Source organism: Rhinatrema bivittatum, chromosome 7 (genome assembly GCF_901001135.1).
Source record: "Rhinatrema bivittatum chromosome 7, aRhiBiv1.1, whole genome shotgun sequence".
Classification (NCBI taxonomy): Eukaryota; Metazoa; Chordata; class Amphibia; order Gymnophiona; family Rhinatrematidae; genus Rhinatrema; species Rhinatrema bivittatum.
In genome coordinates, this window is record NC_042621.1 from 93,360,473 (window position 1) to 93,378,269 (window position 17,797).

Sequence of the window (17,797 nt, forward strand, 5' to 3'; positions counted from 1 at the left end):
TGTAGATTATTAAGTCAGGCCCAATAGGAGGGTAGCTCGGTCGTTCTCCAGTGCAAAAGTATAATCTTCTTAGCTACCAAACAAGCTTTATGTATTAATAAGAGAGATCCCAAAACTCTCACCCATCGAGGCGAAATGCAACCAAAAAGCAACCAAAAGTGGGAAAAAGGAATGTGGAGGTCTAACACCAATTCCAAATAACGAGTTACCTTACGCCAAAAGGTCTGAATTGGGGGGCAAGCCCAGAAAGCATGAGATAAGGAGCCAAGTGCCGCACCGCAACGTTGACACTGAGGCGAAGAGGTTATTTTGGAATGGTATGCATCCTGCGCAGAAATATAACCACGTCGAAGAAATTTGTACTGCGTTTCGCAATAATACATATTGGTAGAGAGTTGAGAGATACGCTGAAAACAAGCTTTCAAAATCTCAATGGTAATCAGAAACACCCCGTCTCGATTCCAGCGTTCCACCAGTATGGAACATGTATCCAAAGAAGTTAACTGTTTGAGCAATCGATAATGATTGGAAAGAGATGGGGACTTAGCCTGTTCCAGTAAAAGAATTGCTGCTATGGCATGAAATGATGCTGCTTGTCGTGAGGCTGGGGAAATGGAGGCAATATAATGTTGGAGTTGTAAGTATGAGAAGACCCCTGTGGTGGGAAGACCATATATTTCCCGCAAATCTACAAAAGGTATGAGTTGACCCTCAGGGGTTAATACGTAACCCAATTTGGTAACACCCAGCTGAGCCCATCTCTGAAAGGAAAGAGTTTGTGAGCCCGGGGTAAAATCCAGGTTCCCCTGAATGGGCAGGAGATAAGCACATACGTGATCCAGCTTAGAAAGGGACATCAATTTTCGCCACGACTGACGAAGAGGCTTAATAAGAACGTTTGATACCAATAAGGTATTAAGCTGAGGTGAGTCAGCTTGCAACACAAAGGAAAGATCAATAGGGTGGGTCAAGACTTTTTCGGCCATAAGATTAAGAAAATGAGAAGTGTCCAGGAGCCAGTCCCTGATGAGGCGTAAATTGCTCGCTATATTGTAGAGCGCTAGATCAGGAACTCCCAATCCACCTTTTCCCCAGGGCGCACGCATCCAGTCCAAGGGGAATCTAGCTTTCCTCCCTCTCCAAAAGAACCGCCGCTGAATTGTATCTAATTGCCGCAGCTCCGCACGTCGTAATGTAAGGGGCAAGTTCTGAAATAAATATAGCCATTTAGGCAGAATAACCATCTTAAACAACTGGATCCTACCGCCCAACACAAGCGGTAAAGAAGCCCAACTAAGTAACCGATCTCGAGTTACCTGTATAAGCTGATGGACATTGAGGTCATAAATACGAGTTATATCTCACGGAATGACAATTCCAAGATATGTGAATGACTCTGTTGTCCATTTCAGGGGAAAATCCGTCCCCCAATGTCCCTGCAGGGATGGCGAACTAGCCATAGCTTTGGATTTAGACATATTGAGACGTAGGCCCGAAAAGGCTCCAAATGCCCAAATTAGCTGAAGAAGTATTCTAAGGGATGGGACTGGATCTGTCAGAGAATGCAGCAACAGGTCATCTACGAATGCAGCATACATCAGCCCTTCTCCCCCCATCGAATACAGTTCATTCGGATTTCCACTCCCCATATGTCAAGAAGTGCAGAGTCATGCATATGGGGAGTGGAAATCCGAATGATCTGTATTCGATGGGGGGAGAAGGGCTGATGTGCACGGAGCAGGAGAGAGACCTTGGGGTGATGGTGTCTAACTTTTTTACCTCCTCTGATTATTTTACTGTTAAATGGTTGATAGAATGTTTACCCCTTGATCCATGTAAACCGATTTTATATGACACCCGTCATGAAGGTCGGTATATAAAAGAATTAAATAAATAAATAATGATCTGAAGTCAGCGGAACAATGTGACAGGCAATAGCTAAAGCCAGAAGAATGCTGGGCTGCATAGAGAGAGGAATATAGAGTAAGAAAAAGGGAAGTGATTATCCCCTTGTACAGGTCCTTGGTGAGGCCTCACCTGGAATACCTTGTTTGGTTCTGGAGACCGTATCTCCAAAGAGACAGAGACAAGATGGAGGCGGTCCAGAGAAGGGCGACCAAAAAGGTGGAAGGTCTTCATCGAATGACTTATGAGGAGAGATTGAAGAAATCTAAATATGTACACCCTGGAGGAAAGGAGGAGCTGAGGTGATATGATACAGACTTTCAGATACTTGAAAGGTTTTAATGATCCAAAGACAACGACAAACCTTTTCAGTCGGAAAAAAAAATAAATCAGCAGAACCAGGGGTCACGATTTGAAGCTCCAGGGAGGAAGACTCAGAACCAATGTCAGGAAGTATTTCTTCACGGAGAGGGTGGTGAATGCCCTTCCGGAGGAAGTGGTGAAGACCAGAAGTGTGAAAGACTTCAAAGGGGCATGGGATAAACACTGTGGATCCATAAAGTCTACAGGACGTAAATGAATGTGGGGAAAAAAAAAAAGATTTGCATTCACAAAAAAGCAGGGAGTAGCTTGCTTTTTATGGCAGTTACTACCCCAAACCAAACAAGCCTGATACTTCACTTTCAATGCATATCCAGCATAGCTCTCTGCTTCAATGGCAGGGGAGAAAGTCTGACACTTCAACCATATCCAGCATAGCCCTCTGCTTCAAACGGCAGGGAGAAAGGCTGATAACTTCACTTTCAATGCATATCCAGCATAACTCTCTGCTTCAACGGCAGGGGGAATGAAGAAAAGAGGATCCATATACAGACAACCAACAAGGACTGAATTACATAGTCTGGGTAAACAAATAAGCATGGGTGTGTAGCTTGCTTACTGCGGTGGTTACTACCCCTAACTAATTAAGCTAGATATTTCACTTAGATGCAGCTCCAACACTGCTCTCTACATTAATGGTGGGGGTGGAAGGGAAATAGAACCAAAAGGTTACTAAGAGCCAAGAGAAACAGATAAGCATGAAAAAAAAAAAGTGCGAAACTTACTGGGCAGACTGGATGGGCCGTTTGGTCTTCTTCTGCCGTCATTTCTATGTTTCTATGAATAGAGACGAATGGAATCTAATACCCCTTATTTCCTTAGTTAACTGTATAGCTAATAATAGTGGTTCCAACTGAAGGATAAACAATAAAGGAAACAAGGGGCATCCCTGTCGTGTGCCCCGAGAGATACGGAAAGCCTCTGAGCTAGTTCCATTAACTAAAAGTATCGCCTCTGGGCAAGAATATAGAAGGCCAATGGCTTTGTAAAATAAAGCAGCAAACCCCATTTTGTCCAAAATATGAAATAGATAGGACCACTCAACCCTGTCGAAGGCTTCCTCTGCGTCAAAACTTATGGTAAGAAAGGGGGTCTCCATATGTTGACACAGACATAGCCGCTAGAATTTTCCGGATATTAGTCAAAGCATGTCGTTTTGTAATAAAGCCAACCTGCTCTATTTCAATTAGGAAAGGAAGAACGTCTGCGAAGCGATCAGCCATTATTTTAGCAAGTATTTTTTGATCAAAATTCAATAGAAATATTGGCCGATAGGACTCTGGCAGCATTGGATCCTTCCCAGGTTTGGGGATGAGGGTGATATGTGCCTGGTTTGTATGGGCTGGAAATGATCCATCCTCCAACATCCCAGTGAACGTCTGTACTAAAGGGAGAGCCACCTCATCTATCAAACACTTGCAAAATTCAGCTCCATAGCCATCAGGCCCTGGTGCTTTTAGAGGTTTAGCCTGCCTGATTACAGAGCAGATCTCTTCCAAAGAAATGTGTCTATTTAAAGTACTGTCGCTGTTCTGGTGTTAATTGAGGAAGTTGAAACTTAGAACAGAACTGATCGCAAGCTTCACTATTCCAGCTCTCCGCGGTGTATAAAGTCTCATAAAAGTCTTGAAAACAACGCACTATGTCCTTATGATCTTTTAACACTTGGCCAGAAGATGATCGCAATGCCGGAACATGGCGCGAGCCACAGGCAGAGCGCACCAAACTGGCCAATAGTTTACCTGATTTGTTACTATATTGAAACAGCTTACATCGATAATACAATACACTTTTCCGGGCTCTCTGATGTAAAAAGAGTATTCATTTCTCCTTGTATAGTCAAGAAATGGGCCCTGACCTCACTAGTATTATTCCTTAACAACAGACCTCGGGCTTTTTGCAATTGGGCTGTTAAAGCCAGAAGCCTATGGTTCATTGCCTTTTTCCTATGAGACATATAAGAAATAATGTCCCCACGAAGAACTGCTTTTGCAGCAAACCAAAAAAGAACTGGGGTAGATTTTTGTTGGGCATTAAGGTCTGCGTAGTCTGTCCATTGTTGATGAAGATAGTCTCTGAATTTCCGGTCCGAGGCAAGAAACAAGGGAAACTTCCAAAACAAAGATCCCGGCGGCTGCCGGGTCAATTCAACCACCAACTGTACAGGGGCATGATCTGAAACTACTATGTCACCGATCTCTACCTCACGTATGTTCGAACAACAATGAACACTAGTCATAAAATAATCAAGCTGGGAGAGTGTCCCATGGGCACGAGAGATATGGGTGAAATCTTTTTCGCCTGGATGTAATACCCTCCATATATCCATTAAATGCAGAGAGCTCTCCAAGAAGGATGGACCTTTACCCCAACCGCTAGGCACCCGAACTGAGGGAGATTTATCTAAGGCTGGATCTTGAATGGTATTGAAATCACCTCCCATTATTATAAGATCACCTATATATGGAAGTAAATGCTGTTGTTTCTCCCTATAAAAATGTTGATTGTAGATATTAGGTGCGTAAATATTACAAAGAAAGACTTTAGTGTGAGATATATCCGCCACCACAATGTTATATCTACCTAGGGGATCTTTAATTTCTGCGTGCAATGTAAAGGCCACATTATGATGTATCAGGATAGCTACCCCCGCAGATTTCGTAGTGGCCAAGGCATAGTAAATATCCCCACCCCAGAGGCGACCCAATTTTTGGTGTTCAGAATCAGTCAGGTGCGTCTCTTGCAGAAATGCCACGTGTGCCTTTTTTCGTTGTAAGAGACAAAATTTTGGTGTGCTTAATTGGAGAATTAATGCCGCAGACATTCCAAGTAATTATATTCGTGACAGGCTTAGAGAGGACTTAATACATAAATGAGAAGAAACAAATATGAGAAACCAAACTTACAGCAGAGATCCTCCCAGCCAAGATCTCTGGCTGCTGGCTCAGAACTTCCCCACAGTAATCTCATTAGGACCAGTGACAATATGATCAGAAATCAGAGATAGACCTGTAAATTACCCGGCAACACCCCAACTCCCACCCTTCACCCTTCCCCCAACTATCTTCATGTACCATCTGTTAAGATCCTCTCTAAGGATCAAGATCACTGCCTTACTTACTACCCCCTCGTTCCCACCCTCTGACTCCATCCACCCCTCCTATTCTATCTTGAAGCAACCCCCTCGTTAGGTGGTCACCACGACCCTTAACCACTGTCTAACGCTGATTACCCAAATTAAAACAATGAGCAACAACAAACAGAGAAAAACAAGAGAAAGGATTAAGGCTCCCAATAGGAAAGTCTGAAATTGGTACCAGATAGAACATATCTACCCCTTAATCCTGTAGAGAACTCCCCAACATTAAACTCAGATGGTACCCCTCCCGTTTCCTGAGTCCCTCATATCTCTACCCTGCTCCCCGGGAATGCCCCATATTGGAGACCACGAGGTGATGCCGTCTCCACCGGAAAGTGGAGACAAGAAACCAAGTTAATGTAAAGCTGTCCTAGAGATTCCTAACAACATATCATCAATAATTACCCCGAGTATTATTATCCAAAGCATATCCTGAGGCCATCGCCAACAACTCTTTTTCGTATTCTAGGACATCATCCAGAAAATAAGAATAAAAATAATTTAATAAAAAAAGAAAACCCCCCCTCGACCACTGTGCAGGCTTCACTTCTATAACATGGAGGGAAAGAAATAAAAACAAAAAAAGGTTGGGAAGAGAAACAAATAGTGTGTGGTGAAAGACCTCATCAACTCCCCTAAGAGAACTAGAACCCCCACCCCTACGTGCCGTCAATCCAAACAGGCCACCTGAACTTTACTTTTCAAATGCAGTATTTTCAGCAATCTGAGCGGGAAATATTCAACCACTAATAGTGAGGTAGGGGAATCAACACACACACACACAAAGAGAGCAATAAACAAGAAAACGGGAATCCAGGGAAGAATAAAAACTAATGAGTTGTAAAACAGTGTCAGGTCTCTAGTCCTCTAATCATGAATACTTCAAACGATTGTAGAAATAAAAAAACAAAAGGGTCAAGTGGAGTCAGTAGAGACGTAAGGGAGAAAACTAAGTCCTCCCAGCGAATCTCTGTTCAGTTTACTGCAACGGGTCAGCGGTATCCAGTAGAGGAAGAGTCCCACCAAAAGAGCTATAATAAAGCCACTCAGGTTTCTTGCGTCTCCTCCAAATCTTGCGCCGGGGGAACAGTAGCCGGTTCTTTCGCCAGTAAAAGGTGCTGCGCTTCTTCGGCTGTATTATTTATTTAGGGCTCTTATATACCGATATTCTTGTAATAAGTTACAAATCAATTCAGTTTACATTAAACCATAAAACCTGCGCAAACAAGGCATTACATTAAACAAGGAAGCCAAAAAATTGGGTTCAGTAACCATGTTAACCAGGTGAATACAAGGAGAACAACTTTAGCCGGCTAGCCAGCTCTTAACTAAAGGTAACTGGCTCGATGTCTGGGGGGGGGGGGGGGGGGGGGGGGGGGGGGACACCGGGCCTCGGAAATACTTTGACCTTTGTTGGAAAGACTAAATTAAAGAGTTGATTTTTCTGGTGAGCAGCCTCCCGGATTCAAAGGTGAAGGATGCTCTACTGGATCTACTGAGTCAGGGAAAGCTTGGGTGAACAACCAGGTTTTGAGTCTCTTTTTGAATGAGATTGTGCAACTTTCAAGCCGAAGATCTGGTGGGAGCGAGTTCCAAAGACATGGGCCAGCAGTGGAAAGCATTCTCTTTCTTACTGCTGTTTTGATTGAAGGTACTTGTAGGGTGTCTCTGTATGCTGATCTCACCGGTCTGGAGGGTATTCGTGGATGCAGAGGAAACTTGAGGTCCAGTGGGGAGATGTTGTGAATGGCTTTGTGAATGATCGTTAGGGTTTTGTATAAGATTCTGAATTTGATTGGTAGCCAGTGCAGTTTCTGGAGTAATGTGTTCTTATCTGTTCGTCTTAAACCACTTCACTCCAGTTGGTAGTGCGACTCGTATCCGAGCTGGAAATATCAGCGTGGCCCGGATCCCTTTAGCTATAAGCTGTGTACATATCGGGGCCATGAGGCGTCTCTGCGCGGATACCGCCACAGAGAAATCTTGAAAGACTAGAACCTTAGAATTCTCAAACGTGATATCTTTTTTAATACGTGCAGCTTGCAGTATCTCCTGTTTATGGGCATAATTCAGAAGCTTTAAAATGACAACTTTGGGTCGCACAGCATTAAGAATTCGCGGACCCAGACGGTGAGCTGGCTCAATACGCAAGCACCCGTGTCGGCGAGTCAAATTAAGTTCCTTTTCCAGCCAAGACTCCAATACTGCAGCTAGGTTCTTGTCCTCGATCGTTTCTGGCAACCCGATGAATCTCAAGTTGGACCTTCGGGATCTATTCTCAAGGTCTTCTAAGCGGGCGGTTTGTTTGGCCAAGGCTGCTTGCAGCGTGCCAATATCATTTTCGGCCACGCGGAGGCCATCTTGCGTTTCTGAGACGCAGGCTTCGATTTCTTCAAATCGGTTTTCAAACTTGCCAAAATTGGCCGAGAGGTCAGTAATTTTAGTGGAGATATTTTGTAATTCGGGGCCCAAGGCCTCCAGAATTGCGCTTTTAATATCTGCGATGGCCACGGCCTGGGGCATGCAAGACTCACCAACCGCTGCCATGACAGGTGATTCCGCTGGTTTAACCCGATCTTTTCCTTTTTCTCTCTCTTTTCGAATCACACGCGTGGTCATCCCAGCCCAAGTTATGCTCAACAGTGTCTCTGAAATGTAGGTATATGCTTAATCCAATTTGGCACCGGCGGAGGGATGGAGCCCGATGTTATAGGCCAGATGCTAAGGAAGAGGGAATTACATCCTCTCCCTGCAATGTCCCACGTGATTTTTTTTTTTTTTTTAAATCAGGGTACTAGCTAATAGCACTTATATGTAAATGCCATTTTGATGAGGCTATTAGCTACGTGCAGGTTTGGACGCGTATTTTGGAGGTGCGAATCTCATTATTGCATCAGGAATTATTCTAGCATATCTAAAATGTGTGTCCAACCATGCATCAAGCTATGCGCTAAGCGCACTGTATTGCGTCGACCCCTTAGTACATCAAGCCCAAAGTCTAGTAATGTTGTTACAGAAACTAGAATTTCCAGTTCAGTTTTGGCAGATTTACAAGTAGTCAACCCAATATATGAAGAGACAGCAAAATCAATACAAAAATGTAATACAAAAAACACTTTATTAAAAGTTTTTTTTTTCAAAAAATGGAGATAGAATATTCTTAAATTGTATTGTCCATCAATGATTCAGAAAAATACTCTATTATATTTAAGCACTTGATCTCCCATCCCTATTCAAAATATTTAAATTTTTAAATCTGTTATCTTCACATTTTTCTTGGTTGAAAAGTTGTGATGTGCAGATGCAGTGTGTTCTGCATTATGATCCTCAAAAAGATGAAGCCCTCGTCCCATCCATTAGACCACATCCCATCCAATCTGCTGTTCTCCATTCCTAACATCATCGCCAAACCTATAGCAGACATCATAAACTGCTCGCTGTCACAAGGCCAAGTCCCTGACCAACTCAAGCTTGCAATACTCAAGCCTCTCCTTAAAAAACCTAACCTTCCACACACAGACCCAGCCAACTTCAGACCCATTGCCAACCTTCCAATGAACGCTAAAATCATGGAGAAGGTTGTAAACAGACAACTATCTGAGTTCTTAGAAGAAAATAACATTCTCACTTCAAACCAATTTGGATTCCGAAAATCATTGAACACCGAATCACTACTAGCCTCGCTCTCTGACACCATCCCTCATTAATCTGGAAAAAGGTCAACCTTTCCTTCTCGCATTACTGGATCTCTCCTCAGCGTTCGACACTGTGAACCATTCGTGCCTACTCCAACGTCTGGCAGACATCGGCATAGCAGGATCAGCGCTCAATTGGTTCAAATCTTTCCTTGAAAATAGGCACTACAAAGTTAGGATTAACAACAAAGAGTCACTCCCGATCAGTTCAAAGCTGGGGGGTACACCTCAAGGATCATCCCTTTCACCTACACTATTCAATAGTTATCTCCTTCCACTCTGCCATCTACTATCGAACCTCAAGCTAACCCACTTCCTATACGCGGATGACATCCAGATCCTCATCCCAATAGCTGAATCCCTCCACAAAACTTGGTCTTACTGGAACAGCTGCCTCACAGCAATCAACAACCTGCTCACCAGCCTCAACCTCGTGCTAAACACCAGCAAAACCGAAATCCTCATAATAGCTCCAGACAACTGCACCCTGCTCAATCCGCCTATCTCTTCCCAACTCTCCCTCACATCGATCGACCACACTCCGCAAGTAAGAGACCTTGGTGTGCTTATAGACAACCAACTCAACTTCAGCAACTTCAGCAAGTTCGTAAACACCACCAAGTTTTAAAAAAATTAAAACCACTTCTACACTTCTGAGACTTCCGCCTGGTTCTACAATCTATCATCCTCCCGAAACTGGATTATTGCAACTCACTCCTGCTGGGCCTGCCCGCTAGCACCATCAAACCACTTCAGATGGTCCAGAACGCGACGGCCAGAATCCTCACTAACACCCCTATCCTCCAGAACCTTCACTGGCTGCCTATAAAATACAGGATTCAATTTAAATCCCTCATGATGATTCACAAGGCTCTACACAACATCTCCCCCCTCAACCTATCTTTTCAATTGCAGCATCACATTTCCAAGAGACAGATCAGAAGTGCATACCAGAACATGCTTCACACCCAGCCGGCAAAAACCTCACTGAGGAAACGAGCCCTGTCCACTGCAGGTCCCCCCCCTTTGGAACCTGCTCCCACTGGACATCCGCCAAGAACCTTGCCTTTTGACATTCAAAAAGAAGCTAAAGACTTGGCTATTCCCTGTTACTTGTAATTTCCGTTGCTTTTGTTCCATGTAAACCGAGGTGATGTTTCGACTAACATCGGTATAGAAGACTTTTAAATAAATAAATAAATAAATAAATATTCACCCAAGCCTTCCCTGAGAGCTAAAACTATGTCGCGATAGACGGTATACCGACCATTCTACATATGTTTCAGAGTTTGTATCTTGTTGCAGTTAATCGTGTTTATGATTGTCTCCATAAAAGTTCTTTGTCAACCTGTTCCAATGTATCTCGCCCCTGAGGCGACTGTTCAGTTCCATGTAAACCAGTGCGATATGTATTGTATATAGGAACATCGGTATATAAAAATTAAAAAAATAAATAAATAAATGATCTGCCATAATCGTCAAACAGATATATAGTTTTACATTATGAAATTTCTTATCCTAGATCTTTGAGAAAATCTTCTTACAGTTTTTGAGGTTAAGAAGAAACTGTACTAACAACTCAGATTTTAAAGTCTCTGCACAGAACTTCTCAAAGACTATCTATTCAATTGTGTTTGTAAGTCCTATAAACTGGCTTTATTTTCAACAGAGAATGTGTCACAGCAACAACCAAAAACATCAACACAAGCATTTTTAACTTGTGTCCTATGACATTCCTCCATGTCTTGAAGAATAGCCAAGATATTCATGCATCGAATTTTAGCCCAACATCCGTGTTTCATAGATAAGAAAATGAGATTTGCCTATACTCGTTCAAGAAATGTAAAAGAATATCTATATCCATCTACTCTACCAGTGCTGAAGGAAAGTTGGTATCAAATGTTAAGGATCAGCTTAGAGGACATTATAAATATGGCCCCTGCACTGACACCAGCCCTCCAGTTTTCTCTGCAAAAGCCAACTGTGGACAAACTAACAAAACTTGATTATTAACAGATAACCATTCCAGCACTTAGTTAACAAGAAAACACTGAGCTCAGACAAAGAGTGTAAAACACTAGTCTAAGGACTGGAATAACACAGTGCCCTTGCGCTGTCAGCTCCTGACAGTTAGCTCATCAACCCCGGAGGCTCACATCTGCCATAAGTACTAACCAGTCCAGTGATCTTAGGGAAACCCCCTTTTTCTTAGATGATCTGCTTGTATTCACTACTGCAGGTGTGTGCAGATCTCCGTCGGTAGGTGAAGCCGAACTGAATAGTCTTGAAGCTGTGGATTCCAACAAGACAGCAGAGTGCGTTGAAGAGGAGGCATATGTGGCTTTGCCCATGGAACCACCTCCAGGGTCACCGCAATCAATCCAAATACCTGTATATATGTTGGGCGTATCATGTTAGTCAAAAGATGCATCTGTGCCATTGGCTTCTGAATACGGCCCTCTGGCAGGAACACCCTGCCCTGCTTCGTGTCAAACCAAACACAGAGATACTCTAGAGACTGTGATGGCTGAAGATTGCTCTTGGCCAGGTTCTCCACCCAACCTAGCTCCTGCAACAAGGAGGAGATCACTTTGTGCAAGACCCAGAGGCTCACTTCCAGACTCTTGGCCTGAATCAACCAGTCATCTAAGTACAGGTATATCAGAATCCCATCTTCTCTCAACTCCACCGCTGCCACCACCAAAACCTTGGAAAACATTATGGGCACAGTCACCAAATCAAAAGGTAGCGCTCAAAACTGATGACACCCCAGAACTGTGATATGCAGAAATAGTTGATGCTGGTTAGGGCAGTTAGTGTAGATGGGTTTAAAAAAGGTTTGGATGAGTTCTTGGAGGAGAAGTCCATACCTGCTATTAATTAAGTTGACTTAGAAAATAGCCACTGCTATTACTAGCATGGGATAGACTTTGATTTTGGGTACTTGCCAGGTTCTTATGGCCTGGATTGGCCACTGTTGGAAACAGGATGCTGGACTTGATGGACCCTTGGTCTGACCTAGTATGGCATGTTCTTATGTTTTAGCCGGATGGGAATATGCAGGTACTCCTCAGACAAATCCAGAGATATCAGAAACTCTCTCGACTGTACTGCCATTATCATTGAATGCAAAGTTTCCATGCTAAAACGGGACACACGCAAATGATGGTTGAATCACTTGAGATCTAGGATGGGGAGAAAAGAGCTCTCCTTCTTGGGCACAATGAAATAAATGGAATATCGGCCTGCATTTTCTTAAGACATGGACACTGGAACCACAGCCCGTAGACTGAGGAGTCTTGACAACATACACTCCACTGCCTGTCTTCTGTGGAGAACTGCAGGGAGACACCATGAACAAGTTCTGAGGAACACTGCAAACTCCAGCGCACAGCCATCTCTTTTCCCCTCCAAAACACACTGGTCTGACAGGATTTTGACCCATCTCCAATAAAAGAGGCACCCCCCACCCTTCTGTTCCCGGGGGTAGGTCAGCATATGTTCATTGGGAGGCTCGGGGGGCTCCACTAACTGAGCCTGCACCCTGTCTGGGCTGCCTGGGATGGAAGGACTGAGACCTATTCAAAGGTCGAGCCCTCTGAAAGGCCGCTCTTCTGTAGGGTCAAAAATGTTTGGATCCCTCAGAACGACCTCTCATGCTTTAGGAACGCGGCATCTGTTTCTTATCCTCTGGCAACTGAGGAACCTGGGACTCACCCCACTTATTGGCCATTTTCTCCAGCTCACTCCCAAACAAGAACGAGCCTTTAAAGGGCAACTTCGTAAAGTTAGACTTCAAGGTTGTATCAGCCGACCAATTTCTCAGCCATAATTGATGCCTGGCCACTATTATCAAAGCCATCCCTCTAGTCAAAGTGCGGACCAAATCGCAACCCACATCTGCCAAAAAGGTGGCTGCTGGTTCCATTACTGCCCTGGAATTCACACCAGATTCATCGACCTCCTGAGAGAGAAGTAAACAAAAGTGAGCCATCTGGGAACAACAAGAAGCTATCTGCAAATTGTCATTGCTTCAGAAGCCTGCTCAAGGATGACCTCAATTCTCCTATCCTGTGCATCCTTCAAGGCCACTCTCCCCTTCTATGGGGACAGTCATCTGTTTGGTAACGGCACACACAAGCGCATCCACTTTCGGAAAGTTCAATTGTTCTCTCACAGCTGGATCCGGGCAGAGGACTGCACCTGAAGAAAAGGCTGCAGTCAAAAAAAATTCTACCCAAGAAAAGGTAGAGGGTTCCAGCCAAAACCAAAGGGCATCTGTCCTGTGCCCACTGAATTTTCTTCCTCCAATGACAAGCCAGTTAGGGGAGCTCCAAAGTCAGGCAACCCCTCTGGCAGCTCTTTTCCCAACCCCACCTCAGGGTGGGAAGAACTGGGCTTAGTAAAATCAGACGAAGGCAATTCCCCCTAAGCCTCTAAACAGCGCTGACACAAGTTAGGGGGAACGCCAGGCTGGGATGCCCGAAACTGACAAGCAGTACAAAGGGTAAAGTACATAACTATAGGTGCCATCAGTCTGTCAGTACGCTTTAACAGTGCATCTAGCTATATTCATGCTGCAAAAAACTAGGCACCCAAAAATTAGGTGCCCAAGAATAGAGCTACCACAAGGCTGCTCAGATTTCGCGTGTAAATATGCATGTGATTGTGAACGCCCACATTGGAGAAATTACTTTCCTGATAATTTTGTTTTCCTTAGTGTAGACAGATGGACTCAGGATCAATGGGTATAGTGTACTCCTGATAGCAGTTGGAGATGGATCAGATCTCAATCTGACGTCAGCCCTAGTACATACACCCCTGCAGGAAGTGCAGCTCTTCAGTATTCTCCTCGAAAAGCAATTGTGAATATATGTGTGGCTGAATAAGTTATTAACTTGAACTGGTTAATTGGCTAATAGCTGGAGACCGCCAGTGCCCTCAACCAGGAAACGTCGACATCTGGTAGGATGGGTGTCCTAATTGGAGGGAAAGCTTGGCTTAACCCATGAATAACTCGCTCTCGGGAATGTCACCCGAGGATTCCATGAATGACGGCAGCCGTAGGTGGGATGCTGATTCCATCTGTCTACACTAAGGAAAACAAAATTATCAGGTAAGTAATTTCTCCATTTCCTAGCATATAGCAGATGGTCTCAGGACCAATGGGATGTATAAAAGCTACTCCCAAACTGGGTGGGAGGCTGCCCGAGGCCCACTTAGTACTGCCCTTGCAAATGCCGTGTCCTCTCGTGCCTGAACATCCAGGCGGTAGAAACTGGAGAAGGTGTGGATGGATGACCATGTCACCGCCCGACATATCTCGGCGGGTGACAGCATCTTGGTTTCCGCCTAGGACACTGCCTGGGCTCTAGTGGGATGGGCCTTGACTTGCAAAGGTGGCAGTTTGCCTGCTTCTACGTAAGCTGCCTTGATAACTTCTTTGATCCAGCGGGCTATGGTTGCCCACGAGGCCGCTTCCCCTTGCTTCTTCCTGCTGTGAAGGACGAATAGATGGTCCATCTTTCGTAAGGATTCCGACCTTTCCAGGTATCGGACTAGGAGTCTGCCGATGGTGAGGTGGCGCAGCCAACGAGATTCTTCCGAATCCTTATGCTCATCTGGCGATGGTAGTGAGATGATTTGGTTGAGATGGAAGTGAGAAACCACTTTGGGGAGAAAGGACGGGACCGTGCGTAACAGGATGGTTCCCGGAGTGAGTGAGGAACGGTTCCCGGCAGGACAGTGCTTGTAGCTCGGAGATATGACGGGCCGAACAGACTGCCACCAGGAAGGCTGTTTTCAATGTTAATAGTCGGAAGGACAGGCCACGGAGAGGTCTGAAGGGGGCTCCTGCTAAGAAGTCTAGGACCAGGTTGAGGTTCTATAGAGGTACTGGCCACTTTAGGGGTGGTCGGATCTGCTTGACTCCCTTCAGGAAGAGGGAGACATCCGGGTGAGAGGCTAGGCTACCATCCTCACTCTTGGTTCCGTAGCATGACAATGTGGCCATCTGTGCCTTGATGGAGTTGAGAGACAATCCCTTCTGTAGACCGTTCGGTAGGAATTCCAAAATCGCGGGAATTTTGACTAAGCGTGGGATAATGTCCTGGTCCTCACACCAGACTTCAAATACTCTCCAAATCCTTATGTATGTTAGGGATGTGGAGAACTTGCGTGCTCGGAGCAGGTGTCAATTACTGCTCCCAAGCATCCGCTCTTCCTCAGGCGAATCCTCTCAATGGCCAGGTCGTAAGAGAGAATCGAGCTGGGTCCTCGTGGAGGATCGGCCCTTGTTGGAGCAGATCCCTGTGTGGCGGTAGCGGAAGAGGGCTCCCTGTCAGTAGCCTTCGCATGTCTGCGTACCACGGCCTTCTTGGCCAGTCCGGGGCCACCAGACGTACTGGTCCCTTGTGGTGTTCTATCTTGTGGATGATTGCGCCCAATAGAGGCCACGGTGGGAAGGCGCATAATAGAGTTTCCTGTGGCCAGGTCTGTAACAGGGCATCGATTCCCTGGGACTGAGGTTCCCGTCTGCGGCTGAAGAAACTGGGCACTTGGGCGTTGGACCGGTTTGCCAAGAGGTCTATGGTTGGTATTCCCCAATGGCTTACTATCAACTGGAATGCTGTGGTCGACAGTCTCCATTCTCCTGTATGGGTTGAAGCACTGTGATCCTCTGCCCCTAAAGGTTCAGGGGAAGGGTCACTGGTTTCTCTTATTCCTGTCCTCCAGGAGCCACAGCAGTGGGGCTTCACCCCATTTGTTGGCTAGATTTTCTAGTTCGCTTCCGAACAGGAGGGTTCCCTTGAATGGCATCCTTGTGGGTCTTGTTTTGGATGATGCGTCGGCCGACCAGCTTCGGAACCAGAGTTGTCTTCTGGCCGCCACGGCGGATGATACGCCTCTAGCTGCGGTGCCCACTAGATCAGAAGCAGCATCCGTGAGAAATGATACTGCTGGTTGCAGGACTTCCCCGGGAGTGTTGTTCCTTGTCTGTGATAAGCAGGCACGTGTCACCATGGCACAGCAGGCCGCAATCTGCACAGACATAGCGGAGACGTCAAAAGACTACTTGAGAATGGATTCCAGACGTCTGTCTTGGCATTCTTGAGTGCTGTTCCTCCCCTTGACTGGGCTAGTAGTGCGCTTCGAGACCACGCAGACCATGGCATCCACTTTCGGACATGCCAGGAGATCTTTGGCAGCGGGATCCAGAAGGTACATGGCTGCCAGGGCACGCCCCCCTTTGAACGTGGTCTCCAGGGCTTCCCATTCCAAGTCAATTAGCTGCTGGAAGGCTTGTAATAGTGGGAAATGACGGAAGGTCTGATGGAGTCCCTCTAGAAGGGGGTTTATCTTAGGTTCCCCCAAGGTACTTGTGCCCAGGATAGCGAGCTCTTTCAGGCTGTGTGTAACTAGGTCTGGAAGCTCGTCTTTGGTGAAGAATGCCTCATGGTTCGGCGGGGTTCAGTCCCTGGGGGGAATTCCCCTTCCTCCAGTGGTTCTGAATCGCAGTCTGAGCTGTCCGTGTCCCTGAGGGTGGGGCTTCTGGGTGGTGGAGACACATCTCAGGGCATAGAGGGCCCGGGATGTTGAGGTCCTCTGGCCGAGGCTGTGGCCATGTTATAGGAGGCCCCTGCACCATGTGGACAAAGGTATGTAGACCTTTGAAGAATTCCACCCAGGAGATAGATGCTGGGTCTAAATTAAGAGGCGCTGTGTCTCTGGGGAGCCCCGTTTAAGGGAGGCTCCCGCTGGGGGGCACAAGGTCTGGCGTACTGTTCGAGGAGCTGGATCCCGGCACCGGCTGGGAAGGGCCATGGACTGAATCCCCCAGGGCCTCCTCGCACTGTATACACAGGGCTGTGGCTTCCTCATGCTGCACAGCTCTGATGTGGCATGCTGGGCAAAGGCCCTGAGCTTCTTCTCCAGTGGTGCCATGGGTTGTGCGTGTAAAAAAAAAAAATCCAGGGACCGAGAAGCCTAGTTATGTGCTTTGGTGTATCGAGGTTGTGTGCGTAAGTTGGATGCGTGCTCAATAAGACGCGTGCGCCGCTGTGCGCACGGGCCAAACTTATGCGCCCGGCACAGTATGCGTGTGGTCGTGCGCGTGCCGATGTGCGCATGGGTCAGGACAGCGGGCAGGGCGGCAAATAGGTCAAAATGGCAACGGCGACCACGCGGCCGGTATGGCGACCACCTCAGAGGGTCTCCACGTGGGAGGACCCCCGAACCTGACTGGGGCCTAGCCCTGCTAGGGCTGATCAACCAAGTGGCACTGGTGCCGGCTGGGACCTGTGTGACTTTTCGAACTTCGGAGACTTTAAAAATGTTTTCTAACTTACCTTGTCTCGGCGTTTCCTGGTCTCGTTCCAGGCGGTCTCCGGCTGCGGGGCGAGAGGGAGAATACCTTCACCGCCGCTCTCTAAGTTGCACCCGCTGCCTCTCAGCCTCACCCGTTGCCGGGGACTAAGTCCACGCCGAGGGTCGGCTGCCGGACCGAGGCCAACCTCCGAGGGATCGCGGAAATCACCTCGGGAATTCTCAACTGGGGGCGGGACCGCAGGAGAGCAGGGCTCGTCTGTAGAGGTAAGATTTCTTCTTGTTTTGGGTTTCTTTGGTAATTTACTCTAACGCTGTGCGAGCGTGCATAGAGACCCGAACTGCTAAGGAG

General features: G+C 46.3%; 1 protein-coding gene across 3 annotated transcripts in view; it reads right to left on the bottom strand.

The window, feature by feature from the left end:
- Nucleotides 1-17,797, bottom strand: part of NUDT21 (nudix hydrolase 21) — a 124,522-nt gene that overhangs the window by 64,313 nt on the left and 42,412 nt on the right. The window lies entirely within an intron of this gene.